This window comes from Schistocerca nitens, chromosome 9 (assembly GCF_023898315.1).
Source record: "Schistocerca nitens isolate TAMUIC-IGC-003100 chromosome 9, iqSchNite1.1, whole genome shotgun sequence".
NCBI lineage: Eukaryota > Metazoa > Arthropoda > Insecta > Orthoptera > Acrididae > Schistocerca > Schistocerca nitens.
The window spans coordinates 281884844-281905403 of NC_064622.1; the positions used below are offsets into that span (position 1 = coordinate 281884844).

A 20560-nucleotide genomic window follows, 5' to 3' on the forward strand; every position below is an offset into this window, starting at 1 on the left:
ATTTAATTGTAGTTGCAATGGTAAATATCGTCCTGGCTTCCAATGTTATTGTGAGTCTCGTATGTATTTGATGATCTGTAGACAACTTTGCAGGTTTAACTGTCCATGCAATGTAGCGATCTGTGCAAAATAATTTTACCTCTGAAAATCCCAGAAAGAAAAGGTGGATGGTGCTTCGACACCGGCGGCATCAGTTATTTCTACATCTACATCCACATTTATACTCCGCAAGCAACCCAACGGTGTGTGGCGCAGGGCACTTCATGTGCCACTGTCATTACCTCCCTTTCCCGTTCCAGTCGCGTATGTTTCGCAGGAAGAACAACTGCCGGAAAGCCTCCGTGCGTGCTCGAATCTCTCTAATTTACATTCGTGATCTCCTCAGGAGGTGTAAGTAGGGGGAAGCAATATATTCGATACCTCATCCAGAAACGCACCCTCTCGAATCCTGGACAGCAAGCTACACCGCGATGCAGAGCGCCTCTTTTGCAGAGTCTGCCACTTGAGTTTGTTAAACATCTCCATAACGTGATCTTACCAAATAACCCTATGACGAAAAGCGCCGCTCTTCTATGGATCTTCTCTGTCTCCTCTGTCAGCCCGACCTGGTACGGATCCCACACTGCTGAACAATACTGAAGTATATGTCGAACGAGTGTTTTGTAAGCCACCTCCTTTGTTGATGGACTACATTTTCTAAGGACTCTCCCAATGAATCTCAACTTGGCACTCGCCTTACCAACAAATAATTTTATATTATCATTCCACTTCAAATCGTTCCGTACGCATACTCCCAGATATTTTACAGAAGTAACTGCTACCAGTGTTTGTTCCGCTATCATATAATCATACAATAAAGGATGCTTCTTTCTATGTATTCGCAATACATTACATTTGTCTATGTTAAGGGCCAGTTGCTACTCCCTGCACCAAGTGCCTATCTGCTGCAAATCTTTCTGCATTTCGCTGCAATTTTCTAATGCTGCAACTTCTCTGTATACTACAGCATCATCCGAGAAAAGCTGCATGGAACTTCCGACAATATGTACTAGGTCATTTATATATATTGTGAAAAGCAATGGTCCCTTAACAGTCCTCTGTGGCACGCTAGAGGTTACTTTGTCTGTAGACGTATCTCTATTGAGAACAAAATGCTGTGTTCTGTTTACTAAAAACTCTTCAATCCAGCCTCACAGCTGGTCTGATGTTCAGCAGATAAATTCGATAAGAGCTAGTCACAATGCTCGATTCATTCACATCCATTGTGCTGGGATATAGGAACCTCTACATAGCGGAGGGAACGTTTGTATGTGTTGAAAGCAGGAAGGTTAACATGTGATGGAGGGGTACCCTCGTTAGATCCACGAGAAAGACTGCATTCGACGTTATTCTGCGCTATTTTTGTAAACAGATTCTGTTAGGGCATGAATTTCCATGCATACAAGCTGAGACATCAAGAAAGCGAGCATTAACTATTTCTCGGAGAATATACAATTTCCACCAGGTCGACTCGGTTCTTATTTTAACATAATAATGTGACATCAGTATAAGGGTGAGAATATTGTTAGATTCACTTGCGACGATCGCCCCCCCCTCCCCCATCTGTGCTTGGACAGTGATCATTTCCTAACAAGGAGAATGCTCTTATGATTAAGGGTGTTTTCGCAAGCGTGCACGTGTGTGTGGCCCAGCTTGGAGCGTCTGCACCTTTAAATTAGGTCATCACTCCAGTACGATCGCGTCATGAAAGGCGCCTAGGTGATCACATATTTGGAGAGGAATTTCTCAGGTGTCAAGTATGATGGGGATACTGCCGCCTCATGCATGTGGAAACCGAACGCACGTCTGTGTGTGGTTTGACAGCTGACGGCCGCGTCATTTTGTCGGGAGTGCCTGGCCGCAGCCGGGCTGGGGTCGGGGCCGGGGGGCAGCGGCGCCCATGTGTTCCATTGGAATCGTGGGCAGATTTCTATTGCACTATCTGTAACGTCAGTATGAGAGCGCGGGCTTGACTCTGTTACATCAGTAGTACGCACTGGACATGGCCTGTTAGAATGGCTATAGAGAGAAAGTGGTTGAACAGATGACATCAGGGATGACAGCGACCTCTGCCACCGGTACTGTTTACTAGGTCTGTTGGAGTCTAGATCTCGTGGTGGAGACAATGCCTGCAAAATAAAAACTCATGTTCAGCACAGGCAGAGTCGTTTTCCTGCCATTTACCCCCACCATCTTGGGTTAAGTCAAGTGCTGTGCACGTTAGTACACTTTAGTACACGTTAGTGCACATTAGCCCAACAACGTTGGTTGTTAAGGGGACGTGGCGCTCGGTTGTGGATCGTGGTGGAGATTTTAACTAATTCCTTCCATGTCCAGGTGGGCGTGGCATTGGCGAAAATTGATTCCAAGTCCACAGTAGCACCCTCGGGTGGTGTCAATACGTAGTAGGTCTCGTGGTGAACACAATGTATGCCGCCATCTTGAATAATGGTAGTCGCCTCATCAGATGACATCAAGGACAACTGCGCCCTCTTCTAGTGGTAGGGTGTACTAAGTCAGTTGGAGCTGAGACCACCTGGCGAACACACTGGATGGTGGTGCTGTCTACAATTGTTTAAATAAAGACTGGTGCACGATTGTGGTAGTTGACGATTAGCAAGCATGTTTGTGGATTGTTTTATATGGATTATTATTTTGACAATTTAGGTGTTGTTTGGCTCTCATGATGTAAATGTATTGAATTGTTTACAAATGGTTTGCATATCTGTACGCTGTGCAATGCGTTATTTTGACAGTTTACAACAGCAGGCACGTGTGTAGAGCATTATACATGAGTTATTTAGGAGTAGTTTTCAGGTCTGTAGGCTGTGTGGGATGTCCTAGCATGTGTTCTGTATCACTGTGATAAATATACCACATCCCTAAATACATTGTTCGAAAATAAATAAAGTACACTCCTTCCTCTCTACAGCAGCCCAGTGTAGACTGATTCCATTTCCCACGAATCCCTAGGAAGAGGTGGAGGTCAGGTGACTGAGGTTAGTCCAAATGTGTTTTCTTTGCATCAGTTTTCTTAGGTTGGTAGCGAAAACGCAAGTGACCTTCCTTTACTGTCAAAATTCAAACTTGGCGCCATTTCCTAGGAAGAGGTGGTGGTCAGGTGACTTAGGTTAGTGTAGGTAGCCCAAGTGACCAATTTTCCTGTGAATTTCTTTGCTTAGTAGAGATAACTGTTGTGTGATGCATTATCCTGCTAGAATTTGAACTTCCCGCGATTTTTCTGGGGGAGGGGGGTGTGGCACTTTCTGCCAAAATTCAAACTTCCCGCCAAAATCCGCCATCTTGATTGACGTTATCGCCGCCATCTTGGATACAGCTGGTTACAATGCAGAGTGTTCCAGAATACCCTCTGCCCCAATACTCACATGTTCTCCATCATACAGATACGATATTAGCAGCTAATGGCCACAAGGGGCAGGACTGGAGCACAGCATGAGGCTACAGAGTGTAGCTGAACTCCTTAGTCGACGAGTAACTCGCAACATTGCTACAGTGCTGACGATTTTGATACAAAGCAAAGCAATGGCGACGATAAACGAAGTAAACTTTGCATTACGTGACAAGAATAGTTACCGAAGTTGACATTACATCAGGAAGGAATCAAAGCAATTTCGCAGAATGGAGAAGAAGTGACTGATGAAATATTAAAGTTTCTGCATGATGAGTCAATGTAATGTGTGGTGTCCTATACCCTCAGCTGTGCAAACAATGTTCATGAAGAGTACAATGATGACGATACGTGTTTAGCAAGTGAAAGTGGTACTGAAGCAGGTGTCGACCCATGCATATCATCATTCGTGTCGGAAAGGGAGACACAAATCCCGTCTAGAGTGAAATGCAGCAGAGAGCAGTCGTTGGCCAAGGAGTGGATACTAAATATAATTACATTCCTGGAAGATTATCCGCAGCACAGTGGAAAAACAATTATGGACAGATTTAGAGTGAGTCTGCGGCAATAAGTCCATGTAGCGCATAAGAAAAACTATGCATTATTCAAGAGCAGACAAGGCTCGCTTCGAGAGTGCTCGATGCAATTCACAGGATGTGCATGATAGTGCACTAGTATGTTATGCACATGAAATTGCGTGCAACACATATTTCAGTGATTTCAATGTAAGCAGTAGATAACTTTAAACAGTGCTACAGAATTGTAAGTCGTAAGATATCTAAATTTCAAACAATTTACCAACTTGACGATGCAAAGGAAACTGTGGAAGCTACCCGAAAATTAGTAGGTGAGATAAACAAACTTATCCAATCGTTCAGTAAGAAACTTGTTCTCAACTCCGACCAATCGTGGATTTGAGGAGGAAATGTATATGAAAGGAACTTTGGAAATTAGAGATACCAAGAAAGTTGTATGAGAATCAATTAAAATCAATGACTTAACGCATTCGTACACAGTCATGCCGAATGTTAATCTGGATGGTGAACTGGCTTGAAAGCTATTTATTGTGCTGTCAGAGGTTGGAGGTTCTCTGCCCATTACGATTCTTTCTCCTGTGCGTGATCTTGCAAGGGTAGTATGGAATATTTACGTAACAGCAGGCAAGAGTGGGGAAATGTGAATAAGAGAATTACAGCGTTGGTATGAGCGCTGTTGTGGGCTATCAGTTGGACAAAATAACTTGTTTTGGCTTCATTCCTGGTCTGCATAGAAAAATCATATTCCGTTAGAGCAAATGATCCCTCCTGAAAAGTGCGTGGCATTGCAATTCATACCACCTAGAACACATTCAGCCGGTGGAGGTTTGATTTTTACATATCGGCAAAACATATTATCGCGCTATCGGCAGCTGCGCCTTAACGGATAGCCAGTTTCACGTTAAGATCCACGACAGATTGTTTCGTATTCGGTTGTATACCACTACATTCCCTCTGTTCTCATCACCGTGCTACACTAATGTGATTCTATGTGCATTTTTTAAGAGTCGATATCTAGCTGAACTTACTGCACGGTTCATAGCTCCCAATGAGAAGGCGAACTTGAGTACCTTTGTGATCACTGTGGAGCGCCATTTTTCATTCGGCATTCCAGGTGCAAGTTAAAGATTCGTTTTGAACATTTGTTGAATGTCTACTACGTCCATTTTGTGAAGCGTAATACATACATCCCATAGAAGGTTGATCTCTGCACCGCTTGGACACTCACTTCTGTCGCCCTGCTGATGCATATGGTGAGTCATTAGCAGTTAATATTTTTCCTGTTATAATTGTTAACACAAGACTTTCAAATGACCTCACACTCGAGGGATTCTTTGTGAGAGCTTGCTTTTACTTCCTTCCAGGGCTTGGTGATTTTTCGTCGTCAAATCATTGTTCAGAAAGGATGTTCCGATCATAAAATCACGAATTATGCAAGTTCTGGGGGTAGTGCAAGCTGTTTCAGAGGAATTTATTTTACATAATTTGTGACATTGCACACATAAACAGTTTGCAAGCATTAATCAAGAAGGGAACAATGAGAGTGGACATAGAAAACGTTCTAAGCACCTTTTTTTCCAAAAGCCGCCATCATTGCTATAGTGTTCTCGATATTCTGTTGCACATTCCTAGATTTGCACCAAATGTCAAATCATGCATAAGAGTTTCAAACATTGACTACTAGAAGGTGAACGGCCAATAAACCAAGCAGTGCGCTCCTCTGGAGTTCCAAATACTATGGGTCAGCACAAGACTGTTGGGTAAGCTGAAATTATGAACCTATTCCATATAAAACTTCCTGGCAGATTAAAACTGTGTGCCCGACCGAGACTCGAACTCGGGACCTTTGACTTTCGCGGGCAAGTTTGGAAGGTAGGAGGCGAGATACTGGCAGAAGTAAAGCTGTGAGTACCGGGCGTGAGTCGTGCTTCGGTAGCTCAGTTGGTAGAGCACTTGCCCGCGAAAGGCAAAGGTCCCGAGTTCGAGTCTCGGTCGGGCACACAGTTTTAATCTGCCAGGAAGTTTCATATCAGCGCACACTCCGCTGCAGAGTGAAAATCTCATTCTATTCCATATAATTCCAACTGACCTCTTTGACTTTAGAAACGTTGCTAAAACATTGTTGTCAATGCAGGCCTATAAGATTTCCAGATACAGTATGATTAAAGCGTCTCATACCCGTCCAATTATTAAAAATTCGTACTCCGAAACAAAGAGGAAGGAAGAATATCAGTGTATTCAAAAGAGGAAAGACCAAGGCGGGTGTATGCCATGCTGTACTTCGTCAGAAAGCCAGTCATGCTTATCAGTCACAAAACAGAAAGACCTCTTCACGATGTTTCTGTTTTTTTCCTCAACAGTACAGGGAGAGTTACAGTAAACATTGCAACATCAAACCCCAAGAACTGAATTGTGTAACAAACAGAAGTCAATACTGACAGGTTTCTTTCATGAATTTAATTTTGTTATTCTGTTGTAAAATGTATAAAAGAAATGGGAAATGGTTTCTGTTGTCTACAGATATGCCAGTTAAAGTCTTTCCGCCATGTTTCTGTACTTGCTTTGTCACAAATAAAAGGTAGTACTTCTTGAAACAGTAAGTTTCGTATTGGAACTTAGAACCAGTCAGTGGTCCCCAGGAGCGTTGTTAATAAATTATTTATTATCTAAGTTGTCTCATTATTTTATGCCGTGGAGAGGTGGGCAGCATAGTTCTTTACTATTAGAATACCTTCTTATTATTTTGGACATAAATAACTTATGGACCAAACGAGATTCATAGTTTTCTTATTCTCCTGGAAAATCTAAATGTGGCACACAGAACATTCTCCAGTTCCACTCTTTGAAATGTGGTGCTATTGACGAATGTTGGAGGTTCATGGGAAGATCAGCTGATCATGTAAGGTTCTGAACTGAATCGGCGATACAGGGATTTATGATACGACTTGCCTAAAAGGAGAGACTAGTTTGTGGAGAAGGGTGTAGGGTAGGGTTGCGGGGTTAAAATACACTCCTGGAAATTGAAATAAGAACACCGTGAATTCATTGTCCCAGGAAGGGGAAACTTTATTGACACATTCCTAGGGTCAGATACATCACATGATCACACTGACAGAACCACAGGCACATAGACACAGGCAACAGAGCATGCACAATGTCGGCACTAGTACAGTGTATATCCACCTTTCGCAGCAATGCAGGCTGCTATTCTCCCATGGAGACGATCGTAGAGATGCTGGATGTAGTCCTGTGGAACGGCTTGCCATGCCATTTCCACCTGGCGCCTCAGTTGGACCAGCGTTCGTGCTGGACGTGCAGACCGCGTGAGACGACGCTTCATCCAGTCCCAAACATGCTCAATGGGGGACAGATCCGGAGATCTTGCTAGCCGGGGTAGTTGACTTACACCTTCTAGAGCACGTTGGGTGGCACGGGATACATGCGGACGTGCATTGTCCTGTTGGAACAGCAAGTTCCCTTGCCGGTCTAGGAATGGTAGAACGATGGGTTCGATGACGGTTCGGATGTACCGTGCACTATTCAGTGTCCCCTCGACGATCACCAGTGGTGTACGGCCAGTGTAGGAGATCGCTCCCCACACCATGATGCCGGGTGTTGGCCCTGTGTGCCTCGGTCGTATGCAGTCCTGATTGTGGCGCTCACCTGCACGGCGCCAAACACGCATACGACCATCATTGGCACCAAGGCAGAAGCGACTCTCATCGCTGAAGACGACACGTCTCCATTCGTCCCTCCATTCACGCCTGTCGCGACACCACTGGAGGCGGGCTGCACGATGTTGGGGCGTGAGCGGAAGACGGCCTAACGGTGTGCGGGACCGTAGCCCAGCTTCATGGAGACGGTTGCGAATGGTCCTCGCCGATACCCCAGGAGCAACAGTGTCCCTAATTTGCTGGGAAGTGGCGGTGCGGTCCCCTACGGCACTGCGTAGAATCCTACGGTCTTGGCGTGCATCCGTGCGTCGCTGCGGTCCGGTCCCAGGTCGACGGGCACGTGCACCTTCCGCCGACCACTGGCGACAACATCGATGTACTGTGGAGACCTCACGCCCCACGTGTTGAGCAATTCGGCGGTACGTCCACCCGGCCTCCCGCATGCCCACTATACGCCCTCGCTCAAAGTCCGTCAACTGCACATACGGTTCACGTCCACGCTGTCGCGGCATGCTACCAGTGTTAAAGACTGCGATGGAGCTCCGTATGCCACGGCAAACTGGCTGACACTGACGGCGGCGGTGCACAAATGCTGCGCAGCTAGCGCCATTCGACGGCCAACACCGCGGTTCCTGGTGTGTCCGCTGTGCCGTGCGTGTGATCATTGCTTGTACAGCCCTCTCGCAGTGTCCGGAGCAAGTATGGTGGGTCTGACACACCGGTGTCAATGTGTTCTTTTTTCCATTTCCAGGAGTGTAGTTGAGGGAGGCCAAGACTAGACTAGAGTAAGGCGGTGAAGTGTATGTAGGTTGCAGTAGTCATTCAGAGTTGAAGAGGCTTGCACAGGGTAGACTAGCGTTGAGAGCTTCATCAAACCAGTCTTTTGGTTGATGACATGAACAACAACGATGTCTGGGCCTTGCTATCGCACCTAATCGTTGTGTTCTGCGTACGCTTCGTTTCCTCTTTTAATTAGAAATAGTATGTCATTATTTTAAATCTGATAAGCATCTAGAAAATTAATATACTGATACATTTGCGTGCTTGGATGGCTTTCTATATCATAGTATGTTGTCAAGTTATGTAGTTTCATACTGCGTTACTGAATTCCTTGTTGCTTTAATTTACGTGGCGATTGATAGATATAATTCTGTTTTTTCACATAATCAGAGACCACAGTAAACTAAACAACATGACAATTAAAGTTAAGCACTTTGAAAGTCAAAGTAAATCTTATACACGTGCACACCACCCACGCGTATGTCAATGATAAACGTTACAAATTCTCTCTGAAAACCACCAAGAGGATTAGCTTAGTTCGTGTTTGGTGTTGTTACCAGACATGATGCGGTATATAAGGGGCGTGGACAGTGTGAGACGTCGAATGGCTGTTGTGAAGGACATAGAGATGACACGTACCCGTGTGAGATAGATTATCAGCACCTCTCAAGAGTTTGAAAGGGATCTCACTGGGGGTCTCCGCTTGGCCACCTGGTCGAAGCGTGCAATATCAGATATTTTGGACCATACCTTGTACACGTGCATACCTCCCACACATATGTCAATGATAAACGTTACAATTCTCTCTGACAGTCACCAAGAGGATTAGGTTTGTTCGTGTTTGTTGTTGTTATCAGACATGATGGGATATATAAGGGGCGTCAACAGTGTCAGACGTCGAATGGCTGTTGTGAAGGACATAGAGATGCTACGTACCCGTGTGAGATAGGTTATCAGTACCTGTCAAGAGTTTGAAACGGATCTCACTGGGGGTCTCCGCTTGGCCACCTGGTCGAAGCGTGCAATAGCCAGTATTTTTTACCATTTGGACGTGACAGTAGCTTGATGTTTGACAGCACGAGAACGCAGAGCAAGCATACTCGCCGTCAAGATTGCAGTCGACATGGCTGGTCACCACAGGGAGCTTATCCACGGAAACTGCCTGGCCCAATGAAGGGAACCAGACTCAGCGACGATTAAGTCTTCTATGTCTAATGCAAAAGATAATGTTCAAGTTTCATTGACAGTAAAATATTTACAACAACATTCCAAGATATTTTAAGCCTTTTCTTCAGGTTGGCAGCTATCTTCTCCTAACTTTACTATTTCTGAACATATCAGCTGCTGGGAAGCTAAGTGGGTATATAGATAATGATAATAATTGAGTTGTTAACCACCGTTGAGTTTTGGAGTAATTCATCACTGAGGAATAAAGTATTTATTGCACAAAAGCGTGTAATCAGAATAATAGCTGGAGGCCACCCAAGATCATCCTGCAGACATTTATTTAAGGATCTAGGGATATTCACAGTAGCTTCTCAGTATATATACTCTCTTATGAAATTTGTTATTAACAACCAAACCCAATTAAAAAGTAATAGCAATGTGCATAACTACAATACTAGGAGAAAGGATGATCTTCACTATTCAAGATTAAATCTAACTTTGGCACAGAAAGGGGTGAATTATACTGGCACTAAAGTCTTTGGTCACTTACCAAATAGTATCAAAAGTCTGACAGATAACCAACAAGTATTTAAGAAGAAATTAAAAGAATTTCTGAATGACAACTCCTTCTACTCCATAGAGTAACTTTTAGATATAAATTAAAAAAACAAAAAAATATATTAAAAAAATAAAAAATAAAAAACGCAAAAAATGAAAAAGTTGTTATATTAACTTAAGTATGTTGTTAAATTAACTTAATTATGTCATGTATTGGAAAATTTGACTCGTTCCACATCATTACGAAATATCGTATTCATGATCCATGGAACTAGTATTAATCTAATCTAATCTAATCTAATCCGTTGTTAATACTGAAGGAGTGGGTGGACAGGATTTCATATTTATCCGTAAATCGTTAAGTTCGACAAAGGCAGTGCCCGAGCACAATCTTAATGATTTCGGCCGTATTATTCCGATTGCCATCAAGACTAGACAGCTCGCTGTAGACTGCAAAGACTACATCTGAAGTAAGTAAGTCGACAAGAAGATCGTGTGCGCAATCTGGCTCTAACTAGTAGTGAATCGTACCGTATCAATGTCATATGACAGACATAAATGATCATGTTCCCTTTGACTTCTCTTTATCGGATCAACATGCAATAACAGTTGAGAGAAAAAAATCTAGTACTAAAGATTGTAAAATGAATCTTCCAAATTTCATCACAGCGTTAGTTGAAAAGAAAGTTACTGTTGTCGATAGTGGAGCAACAACCGCGAAACAAAACGCTAGATTCAAGTCTCGCATCAGCAAAATTTTTTTTTATTTGGAGACAAGTTAAAATCTGTTAGAATATTGTACAAGAAATGAAATTGTTAATCAATAAATACGAACACTGATAATGAAGTTATTGGTCTTTTTAAATTGCAGAGATAAGAAAACAAACATATAAATTAGGGAACAGAGTGGCGTAGAAGACATAATTCATTATGACCGTGATGGAAATGAAATGTAATTGGACGCCACACATAAGCGCGTGACAGGAGGATATACAAACCGAGGGAATTGTTGTTGGACTCTGGGAGATAAGACTAAGACGGCCTGTTGATAGATGATTTTATAAATCATGTAAAAAGAACGTTGATCCATATAGCTAAACACAAGGGAAATGTAACGGAGATTTTTATCCAGCTGTGGATGACAAGTGGCTGAAGGTGATACAGCCTTCGCCGACGGTGATGATGATGATGATAAGACTACGTGCGGTGTCCGACATCCATCCTTTTCGTTACGTCCATTTCACACTCATCCGCCACAACACAAACACTCAGTACGTTCTTTCAGTCGATACACATCACTGTTTCATTTTTTTAAAATGGTACTTTCATCTCGCTCAGAACTGCAATATAGTTTACACGGGTTGTGCTACACTCACTCACTGTGACTTTGAATTTGACACCGATCTCACTAATTAAACGCAGGTTTTTTCTTCCTAACGTTCCTCTTTCGTGATGGGAATGTTGGAACTTATTATACAAGGAGAAACCCGAGAATTTAATATTTTGTCTTGACGAGGTAGTACCAGCTTACAGTTGTAAAAACAATTATTTGGCATCGCGTCAATAAAAAAAACTTCATAGTCACTGAAAGCTCATCGCCATATAGAACGTCTCGCAGTTAAACGACAAGAGCAAAAGATAGTAATAGGTTAATTATTATTTCGTTGGACTAACAAAACATTTTTATCCGCTACCTATGTAACATTAACGAAACTGGTTGGATGTAAATGTGCTACAAGGGAAGTGGTTAAATTTGTCGATTATTATTTCAGAAGACGGTTATCAAAGTTTCTTCTTAGGCTTCGTAAGCCAAAGTAGCTTTCTATATAACTACACAAATGCAGGGTCGATACTCTAAAACGAGACAAAAATAATTTTGTTCTGGAAGCGCGTCAACCGCAATAATAACATTTCGTGTACCGCTATTAAAGAAAAGTATCTGTTGTGGATTAAATAAATTTAGATCTTCCCCGTGTTATGCGCAGTTACAATAATGAGATTGACGCGGCTAGAAACATTCGTGCAGCCAGGCACTACTTGTCTTGACCTATAGTTACTGATATGTTTTGGCGTAAAAAACTTCTTGTGGCTTATGTCAGTTCACTTTATGTCACATTGTTGACCTTGGAGTAGGTGTTCCATGTTCTGTCTGCTATGTCGCTTGAGACCGTTTTCCATTGTCAATAATGACGAGTATTATAATTATGTAGGTCTCTTTTCCCTTATTTACTGTGTTCATTAAGCATATGGTTCGCTAAATTTATTTTTGTGACTGTAGTATGATGTGCATAAGTCGGCAAACCTGCGAAACAGCATGACGTCAATGTCTAGTACAGTATCCTTATTTTGTCTCTTCTCGCTGTCTTACTCCTTAGATGCTCACAATTACACCAAAAGTAGCTGTTATGTGGCGTCCACATAAGTCGTCTCGCAGATATCGCAAGACGACACTGCCTTTACAGTGGAAAACTACCTTCATCATTAGTCACTAAAGATGATGTTTCATTCATCTTTCTAGCCTCCTTTGTTTTCTCGTCATATGTACGTGTCAGTCATAGCTACTGCATTTCCAATAATTATCCTTTGCCGAATGGATGTTGTAGAAGCTCTTATTAACTTTCTTCCCAGAATATTTCCTTCGAAATGTTTTTATATTATTTGTACTTATTCCAAGTCCAATTAACTATGTTCTTCATTTCAACATTGATGTACGTTTTCCACTTACTTCTCTTTCCACTTCCTCAAGGGGACTTTTCAGCTCAAAATGTTTTCATCTCCCATTGCGGTTTCTTTTGTTATTTTATTTGCCGGTTCCCTGGTGTTTATCATAGCTTACACCATTCTAAATGAATTTGTTAATAATTTTTTTATCCTGTTGCCATTATTCTGTTGTTATTTTTTTGTTACAGAATTGTCATCAATTAAATTAAAAATAGCCACTGAATAAATTTTACTGAAGCAATAGAACTAATCATTGAATCATTGCTATTTTTCTGTTATTAAATTGCCACCAGTCAAAGAACAAACGAACATCACTACATAAATTTTGGCGATTAAATGAATCAGTATTTTATGGAGGAGGTGTTGTACAGCATTACTGAATGTTAAGAACTGCATTATGCAATACACATCAGTAACGGTATATTTTATTATAGACGGTAGGTCTCGTCTAGGATCAGACATGAACGGGACCAAACACCATCTCGGCTACGCCTTTGCGTAATTGGCACAACAGTTATCAGATGTACATTGTTCCATCACTGACACTGACAGCCAGTGGCAATGATGGAGTAAAATACGTCTGATAACTTTTAGGCCAATTACGCAAATACAAAGGTGAGTTGTTTTTTGGACGCGATTTGGTCTCATTCTAGACCGAAGTCGTTCGTCTCTAGTAAAATATACCGTTACAGCTGTGTATCGAATAATGCACTTGTTAACGCAGGATCCATATTATTCATCCAAAGTACAATAACTCTTCCGTGCAGACGTCTAGACATGAAGAGATGTGATTTGTATGCGTTGTTACCTATAGGCAGGTGTCCCATAATGACCGTCAGACACTCTATTCATACAGATATTCTATTTCAACTTTTCAACTTTCACTTCGATATTTTGACTCTCCAAACAACAGTTGTATAGGGTGGTGTTCTTATAGGCTATATGTTAACGTTTCTCCCTATTCCATTGATAGAAGATGTAGGAAGGATGATTATCTATAGGCCTATGTGTGCGTACTAGGTGTTGTTAAACTAATTACAATCTCACAGTGTCTAGAAAAAGTCACATTCCAGCGTTGATGTTGCAATATTCCACAAATCCAACGAGCCTTTAATCATTTTTCTTGTCTTCCGTTGTATATATTGGAAGCCCTTGGCCACTGAAACTTCGTATGGATCAAAACTGATCGAATGGTTCTGCGGCACTGATAATGCAACAGTGTTATAAGCAACCTCTCTTTTACAGAAATTGCAGAGATACAGTTTGCTATCTTTGAATTTAAGCACTTCAGTTTCTCTGCTTCCAACGAAACCAACTCCTATACTCTCTGACTAATATACTTATGTGAGATGACTAATTACAATTGTGACATTAATGTTGTTCATAGACTTAGACCTACAACATTTTCTGATTTTTTCGCATCTTCACCAGTAGCGAGACACCAACCTTTACATCTGGCTGGTGCCTTTATAACATCTGACTAGAAAGTCCATCATATTCTTCCTTTAGAGTAGCGATGTATACCCGTTTGATATTTGAAGTGCCCAAAGTAACAACTAAACATTTCCCGTAAGCGTTACAATTCTTAATAATAGTAATTCTATTAAAACTGTCTGGGTAAACGTGAGTTTTTTTTTTTTTTTTTTTTTTTTGGGCTCTTGATGAGTCTCTATCCTGTCGAACTTCCTGAGATATTGCAGATCGTAGAGAACTTGCATATCAAAAGTCAGTAAACATCTATACATCAGTCGCGAATAAATATATTTTATTATTCATGTAACGGTCTAGTCAGGAGATGCAGTAGTTGCGGAGTTACGCAATTGCTTCAGTGCATGCAGCATTAACCCCCGTTCTCGTTGCGAAGCTTTTGAACTTTGGAACAGAGGTGCAAATCGACCCCGACGTCCATTTCACAGTGTACAACTGTGTATGGCCGAACAGCCTTCGTAATCTCAAAATACAATGTAAGAACTGGTTTTATATTTCAAACACAATGTTTGCTAAAATAAATTAGCTACGTTTTCGCTTAAGAATGCGCTACCGAAGCATAATGCTTACAGTGACAACTAGCGCGAGAGTTGTAAGTCCCATCTTGATGGAAAGAACGCACTGGATTAAATGTTATTGGTATGGTGCAACCATCAGCTTGGAAGTGGGTTTTAAGTTGTCTACCAGTATACCAGTTTAAGAAAACGATGAACTGCTTCTCTATCATCTCGACATCAATTCTATTTAAAAAACCTGGAAACCAAAAAATCAAACATAGCATAATTTGTTATCGGTGCTCTGCATGAAGTTTTGACGATGAACTAAGACCGTGATAATTGTTTCATTTCCGGGAATCAATAAATCAATGTGTTCTTCCGTTGCATTGCTCATCCAAGAATCATTCCGACAGGATCTCTTCTTGTCTCAAGTGAACAATTTCTTTTACATTAGGGCTGCGACATTTGCATATGCACGTGAAGGAGTTTGTATTCAATGTTCAAGCGGTGTGTGAATATTTGTAGTTCTCCCTAAATGTTCATTCTGTGGAGTTAAAAATGAGAACGTTGCAATGTGTGAAACGTTTCACTATATGTTTTGATTGTGATACTACTGCAGTAGTAACAATATCAGACGTAGGGGGATTAATGACCACCAAGGAGTATGTGGACGTGATAGCGTACCTCACGGATGCAACCAAATAGCATCTGTAACAGATACTATCTCCTTTAGGGACAAATTTATTTTAAAAAGAAAACAATACAGCCTGCGTCTGCAGTGGATAATAATGTATTATATTTAACTTGTTGTTTCAACGTATGAAGATTGATCAACATTCGGTATATAGGTCTACGAGCGCTGACATCGTTGGCTTACGTAAAGCTGTGAACGATGTTTTGTGTGTAAAGCTGTGAACGATGTTGTGTGTGTGTGTGTGTGTGTGTGTGTGTGTGTGTGTGTGTGTGTGCGTGAGTGCATGCGCCCGTGTGTGTGCGTGTACTCGCTTGCGTGGAGGTGTAACTGCGTTTTTTATTTCCTAGTTTATGAAAAGTTGCCCCTTGCTGAGCAGTAACTACTCTTGAAAATTATACTTCGCTAAAAGGTTATCAGTATTAAAGATTGCAGGATATACATCGTCTGTAACTTCAAATCCACCTAAATGATGTGAAACGATGGACAACACGCAAACAGATGTTGCAGGGCGAATGTAATAGAAGATATTCTCTACCTAATGGTAAGAGGGAAACATTTGAATTGTACATTAGTAAAGTACTGAAGCGAAAGAAAGTAACTAGTTGCACTGTTCTTCATTTTCAGCAATCAGACGCAAAACAGACTTCAGACGCGTGCCAGACAGTTGATGTTTACAGTTCCCTCTTTCATGATTTAGATGACAAACTTATACACATGGTGAAACAGAATACCGCCATCAATATTGCAGAGATTTTGGAGGGCTGCGTTCTGAGTAGTTTGGTATAAGGACACGTGAGGTCCTCTGCCTCATCACACAATGATAGAGTAATTACGATATATTCTGTTCGCTACCACAATTACTTTTCTTACTAAGAAATATTTTCGCAACAGCAACTGGGCCTCCAGTATGTAATCGCCGGAGCGTACAACACTAAACAATTAGTAATGCCACAACTCTCAGACAGATGCAAAATTACTGTGATGTGGTTGCCGTCACTACGAAAATAGCTCAGCATAGTGACGTTGTGGCGCCTTTCCATAGCATTCGCTGAAACCATACATAAGGTGCGTATCGGCTGGATTTCCATCAGCAAACCTGTTACCACTGTAAACGTACAGCTAACACTGCCAGAGGAACAAACCCGAGGCAGAACCGAGATGTTTTGCATTTAAGTTTTAAACTGACGAATAAAGTCGGACTGTCGCTAGTAAATGGAACAAGTTTGTTTTCAAACAAGACTCACAGCCTCATACGTCGACGTTACTCTATTGCGAGCCACAGTGACTTTCTTTATCTGCTGTCCGGAAGAACAATGTGACTGTACTACGTATGTCGAGTATGTGATGACCACAAACGAGTACACAGCTAAGAAGTTTTGTCACCTGTAAACGGATTTCTGGTAGGAAAGTTCTCCATCACACCTCTCGAGGAGAACTAGTGCGTCGCATTCTTCAGCAATGACTGTAGTCAGGGATCGCTCACCGACATTCTCACTTCTGATACTATGCTATTAAAATGGCAGAAAATAATAATTGGGTATTTCGCAGCGTGTAACCAACTGTGTTCACGTATGACGATGCCGTAGATAAACTTCACAGAAATTAACAAGTAATATCTGTTAAGGACATCTCTACATGATTACGCTATAATTCACAGCAAAGTGATTGGCAGAGGCTTTATAAGACCACTTTTAAACTATTTATCGACCGTTGGCACTTTCGAATATCCGGTGGAAAAAATGAAAGCTTAAATATTTCCGGGCGACCTCTTTTTTTATTACGATAGACATTCCTCTCTATGTAGTTTGGAGTCAAAAAATAATTCGATATTCAACGGAGAGAGTTGGTGACGGAAATTTCGTGAAAAGATCTCGCCACAACGGCTGTGTAACTCGAAAGTCACGACTATTTTTGTTAAACCATTTGAATAGATGCATTCTAGACACAAACACAACAATGAGAATCACTGCGAGTACGGAATTAACGAGAAGAGTGAGTACGTTTCGATTGTAAGCACCGAAGAATCGGGTCATATAGTAATCTACTGATCTCTCTATATCAGCAACTGAACTGCGTGCACTAGTTTTGAGCCCTATTGTCTCTTAATTGTCTAGTCTTCTTCTGATTTGTCCATATAGTTCTCTGAGTTAAAAATTGTATCTGAGGATTCATTTGAATGTACACTGTGCAGGTGTTTTACGGTTTCATAGAAGCAAAGGTGCTGGTCTCTAGGTGCGTTAAAAACAAGGCAGTCGGTCGAACCTTTACGGAGATTGTGTGACGCTGTCAGAGGAGTAGAAATCCGGACTGCTTCCGAGGGCGCCAGCAGCGTGCACACACCACTCGCGCTTAGCGCAACATTTCTGCAGCGACGAAACCGCTCAGCACAGGTGGCCGCAACTCCACACGCAGTCCCACAGTGGCGGACCGACCCCGCTGTCAAACTTCTAGAAATTCTCGTATCGATGCACGCCTCCTGGAATTTTTTTTTTCAAGATGTCCTCGGGCAGATGACGTCCTTTACGGGCAGTGTGGGCGACCAATGAGGAACGGGGAAGAAGTCGGGACTAGTGCGGCTGTACTCCAATGGGAGGACGCCACGTGGCAGCAGATGGGGCGTTCCTCACGGCGCTGTGCGTGGCCCTTCGCAAGTCGGGGCCGTAATTACAAGGCGGGCCGCCGCTGCGGGTACAGTCGCCGTCCAACTTGTCGCTCCTCCGCTCCGCTAGCCTACAGCCTACGACACGCGAGGCTAGCGGTCTCCATTTTCATTTTTGACGCACTGTACTGGGCCACTAACGTCAGTGCCTTCAGCAATAGGTCAGAAACTCAATACTAGCATGGGGAACGAGTTGCGAAAATCCCGAGAGCGAGTAGGTCCGAAAAAATGCTTTTATTGTTTTTCTTTCGCCTCCCCGTTCATTTATACTATATACACACTCCGCAGGACACAGCACGGTGCTTGGTGGTGGGTACCTTGTACCCCTGCGTGTCATACTCTTTCCTGTTCCACTTGCTATTGGTGTGAGCGAAAAAGGACTGTGTCTATGCACCCATGCTAGTTCTCATTTCTCTAATCTTGTTTTCACTGCCCTTACACCAGACGTGTGTTGGTAGCACTTGAAGACTTCTGCAGTCTGTCGCAAATTACGGTTCTCTAATCTCTCTCAATAGTGTTTCACGGAATGTGAATTCACGAAGTATTTCCATAATATGCAAGTGTTGACAAGTGGTGAGAAGTCTAGCATCCTACTCTGAATTGCTTTGATGTCTTCCTTTAATTCGACCCGGTGGGGGTCCCAAACACTTACTCAAAGTGGGCACTCAAAAATGGTTCGCCCAAGTGTTTAATACGCGGTCTCCTCCCTACAGACAAGCCACACATTCCTTGAGTTTCCATATAACCTGGTGTTGACCTTTGACTTACCCTACTACTCACTTTATGTGCTCGTTCCATTTAATGTCTTTTGCAACGTTAAGGCTAGATATTTAATCAACGTCAAGCAGCACGCCACTAATACTGTATTCGAACATTACCATAACGTTTTTCCTTCTCGTCGGCATTAACCTGCATTTCCCTACATTAGAGCAAACTGCCATTCGTCACAGCAAATTGAAATTGCGTCCAAGTCATACTGTATCCACCTACGGTCGCTCAAAATCTGCACTTTTCCGTACACTACAGTGTCACCAACAAAAAGTCGCGGATTGGTGACCACCATATCCACGAGATCGTTTGTGTTTAAGGGAAACAAGAGCGGTCCAGTCATACTTCCCTGGGGCACTGGCAGCTATACCTTAGTCTCCGATGAACATTCGACGAACGTACACACGTTTGACAAATTTAGAACCGGCAACACCCGAAGAACGTCCTCTGAAATATCTGCCGTAAATATTCGGTCCATAATGGACGTTTTTGTCTAGGGCTACGACCGATTACGTACTAAATAATAAATCATCGATTTACGACTTAAGTCTGTTAAATACCTGCCCATAATAAATCAACAAAAAAAATGGCTCTGAGCACTATGGGACTCAACTGCTGAGGTCATTAGTCCCCTAGAACTTAGAACTAGTTAAACCTAACTAACCTAAGGACATCACAAACATCCATGCCCGAGGCAGGATTCGAACCTGCGACCGTAGCGGTCTTGCGGTTCCAGACTGCAGCGCCTTTAACCGCACGGCCACTTCGGCCGGCATAATAAATCAACAACTCTCACGTTGTAAAAGGGTGTTAATCCACATAATGATAATGTCATGATCAAGGAAACACGTTCTGATATTCAAAATTGAAGGGGCTGGCTAACTAAATCGATCAAATTTTTGTACATTATGTATGCTAAATGTTGCAGTGAATGTACCAAGTTAACCAGGATTCAAGATTGTGCTAATTTCCTGTGCTCCATGTGAAGTCAACATAGCGAAGGAAAAATGTGCAGCGCGGGGTTGTGAAATAAGTAAGCAAGGACGGAGGGTGAAAGTCCCTCCAAAGGAACTAAGTTTAGAATCCAGCATCCCAACCATACTGGGGTCAGTAAAGAAGCAGAGATACCTCGGACTGTACAAATATTGGCGGTGTTATAATTTAACATACTATTCCATCATCCGTATTAATTGATTTGTGGAAACGATGGAAAACTTAAATTGTTCTGGCCAGGCTCTTTCTTGGGGTCTTCAAAAAATTGGTTCAAATGGCTCTAAGCACTATGGCACTTACCATCTGAGGTCACAAGTCCCATAGACTTAGAACTACTTAAACCTAACTAACCTAAGGACATCACACACATCCATGCCCGAGGCAGGATTCGAACCTGCGACCGTAGCAGCAGCGCGGCTCCGGACTGAAGCGCCTAGAACCGCTCGACCACAGCGGCCGGTCTCTTGCGATCTTCATCATCACTCCATCTGGCGCTATAGATACACTGATATGGACAAGAAGGAAGTGATGACAAGTCGGCATTACGTAGAGCATTGATTTTCGTCATGTCCACTTC

At 42.4% G+C, this 20560-nt stretch overlaps 1 protein-coding gene across 1 annotated transcript in view; it reads right to left on the reverse strand.

Annotated features, from left to right (window-relative positions):
* LOC126203662 (odorant receptor coreceptor) overlaps positions 1–17982 on the reverse strand; it is a 334284-nt gene extending 316302 nt beyond the window's left edge. The window contains exon 1 of the mRNA XM_049938029.1: positions 17826–17982. The gene's annotated coding sequence lies outside the window, so the exon portion shown is untranslated. The remainder of the gene's footprint in view (positions 1–17825) is intronic.
* Positions 17983–20560: the final 2578 nt, after the last annotated feature.